Source organism: Pipistrellus kuhlii, unplaced genomic scaffold (assembly GCF_014108245.1).
Source record: "Pipistrellus kuhlii isolate mPipKuh1 unplaced genomic scaffold, mPipKuh1.p scaffold_m20_p_8, whole genome shotgun sequence".
Classification (NCBI taxonomy): domain Eukaryota; kingdom Metazoa; phylum Chordata; class Mammalia; order Chiroptera; family Vespertilionidae; genus Pipistrellus; species Pipistrellus kuhlii.
The window spans coordinates 43,218,276-43,221,156 of record NW_023425584.1 but is presented as its reverse complement, the minus strand read 5'-3'; the positions used below and the strand labels follow the sequence as shown (position 1 = coordinate 43,221,156).

Sequence of the window (2,881 nt, the reverse complement as noted above, 5' to 3'; positions counted from 1 at the left end):
CTGCACGCCTCCTACTGGGGGTCGAGCCCACAACCTGGGCATGTGCCTTGACTAAAATTGAACCCGGGACCCTTCAGTCCACAGGCTGATGCTTTATCCCCTGAGCCAAACTGACTAGGGCACATTACTATTATTATTTTTTTTTTCAACTTCCAGCATTAATTTATGTTTCTTAGAATTTTGATACAATAACTGCAGCAAGACAGTGCTCAATACTATACAAATCTCACTTAAGGTTCTTAAACTACCACAACATTTATAAATGTGAATTCACATATCAGTAAAACTGGAAAACTAAAATTTGACATACCAACAAATTTACTTAATATTGATGTAATTTTAAAATTTTATGTGAACATATGGCCTTTACAGAATTTGGCCTTTAGAAACTAGCTTACAAACACAAAGTTACTCTTTGCTTACCTGTCCTAACCTATTTAGTGTTACACAAACAGACCCCCTTTCCCATAGCTCTAACCCAGTTCCCACCCAGGAAAAAAAGTTAACAGAACTATCCAATTGTTAAAGTATCAGCAGATATAACACTGGAAATAGGTCATGGGCAATTCTGAAGCCTTTTACCTGAGTAGTATAACAGAAAGTTGACCAAAAGAACACACAGGTTTCTCATTAAACTTTGTTATTTTAATGGGTCTCAAACTTCTGTGACAGATTTTTGGTCATGTTGTTTCCATTAAAAAGTACTGATTTTAAAAACTAATAACTTAAAAACTGCCACACACACAAAAGAACCAAATGGTCCACAAAACATTCTTCTTTTCTTCTCAAGGTTTTACAATGCATTGTAATTATTAACCAGTCTTTTACTATTAAACTTAAATGGCCAATTGAGACAAACAGTTCTGAGACCGTTCTTCTACCACCGATTAAGACTGGGGTGGCAGGTATGTATTGGGAATAATATTCATTTAGCCTTCTGAGTTTTCTGGGCAGACTTGGTGACTTTGCCAGCTCCAGCTAGCTGCCTTCTTGTCCACTGCTTTGATGACACCCACAGCAACTGTCTGTCTCATGTCACGAACATCGAAACAGCCCAGAGGAGGGTAGTAAGAGAAGCTCTCAACACACACGGGCTTGCCAGTAATCATATCAATGATGGCAGCATTACCAGATTTCAAAAACGTGGGGCCATCTTCCAGCTTTTTTCCCAGAACAACAATCAATCTCCTTCAGCTCAGCAAATTTGCAAGCAATGTGAGCTGTGTGACAATCCAGCATAGGTGCATATACAGCACTGATCTGGCCTGGGTGGTTCAGGATAATCACCTGAGCTGTGAAGCCAGCTGCTTCCATTGGTGGATCATTTTTGCTGTCACCAGCCACATTGCCATGGCGAACATCTTTTTTAAAAAAAATATATTTTTTATTGAATTTTTACAGAGAGAAAGGGAAAAGATAGAGAGTTAGAAACATCAGTGAGAGAGAAACATCAATCAGCTGCCTCTTGCACATCCCCTATTGGGTATGTGCCTGCAACCAAGGTACATGCCCTTGACAGGAATCAAACCTGGGACCCTTCAGTCTGTAGGCTGATGCTCTACCCACTGAGCCAAACCAGTTAGGGCAGGCGAACATCTTTGACAGACACGCTCTTGATGTTGAAGCCCACATTGTCCTCAGGAAGGGCTTCACTCAAAAGCTTCATGGTGCATTTCAACAGACTTTACTTCAGTCGAAACATTGACTGGAGCACAGGTGACCACCATGCCGGGCTTGAGAACACCAGTCTCCACTCTGCCCACAGGAACAGTACCAATACCACCAATTTTGTAGACATCCTGGAGGGGCAGATGCAGGGGCTTGTCAGTTGGATGAGTTGGTGGCAGGATGCAATCCAGAGCTTCAAGCAGTGTGGTTCCACTGGCACTGCCATCTTTACGGGTGACCTTCCATCCCTTGAACCAAGACATATGAGCACTTGGCTCCAGCATGTTGTCACCATTCCAACCAGAAATTGGTTCAAATGCCACTGTGTCAGGGTTGTAGCCAATTTTCTTAATGAAGGTACTGACTTCTTTAACAATTTCCTCGTATCTTTCCTGGCTGTAAGGGTGGCTCAGTGGAATCCATTTTGTTAACACCAACAATCAGCTGCTTCACACCCAGTGTGTAGGCCAGGAGGGCATGCTCACGGGTCTGTTCATTCTTGGAGATGTCTGCTTCAAATTCACCAACACCAGCAGCAATAGTCAGGACAGCACCGTCAGCCTGAGACGTGCCTATCATGTTTTTGATGAAGTCTCTGTGCCCTGGGGCATCAGTGATGGTTACATAATGCTTGCTGGTCTTGAATTTCCACAGGGAGATATCAATGGTGATATTTGCTCCCATTCTGCTTTCCGTTTATCCAAGACCCAGGCATGCTTGAAAGAGTCGTTCCCCATCTCAGCAGCCTCCTTCTCAAATTTCTCGATGGTTCTTTTGTCGACCCCACCACATTTGTAGATGAGATGACCGGCAGTGGTAGACTTGCCGGAATCTACCTGTCCAATGACAACGATGTTGATGTGAGTCTTCTCCTTTCCCATCTTGAGTTTGAGTTAATGGTGGTTTTCACGACACCTGTGTTCTGGTGGCAAACCCATTGTGAAAAAGCGTTACTATTTATTTATTTATTTATTTATTTATTTATATATTTATTTTTAACAAGACAGTGATAGTCTCAGGAGCACAAGCAGCCCATACATCTCTTTAATCTAGGAAGGAAGGCACCTACTCTCGCACTTCTCAGTTCCCATCCCCTCTCTTTTATTTCAGGCAGGTTGGAAAAGGAGAGCCCGGAAAACGAGAGGTTCTATCGTTGCATCAAGGTTGAGGGGGAAGTGTCTGTAATCAGAAATCTGGGGTATAATTATATGAT

The 2,881-nt window shown here is 42.6% G+C and overlaps 1 pseudogene across 1 annotated transcript; it reads right to left on the bottom strand.

The window, feature by feature from the left end:
- Nucleotides 1-623: 623 nt before the first annotated feature.
- Nucleotides 624-2,564, bottom strand: LOC118711608 (annotated as a pseudogene). The gene is made up of 2 exons (XR_004985755.1): nucleotides 1,597-2,564; nucleotides 624-1,361 (listed from the first exon to the last, which is right to left on the bottom strand). The product of XR_004985755.1 is annotated as an elongation factor 1-alpha 1-like (transcript).
- Nucleotides 2,565-2,881: the final 317 nt, after the last annotated feature.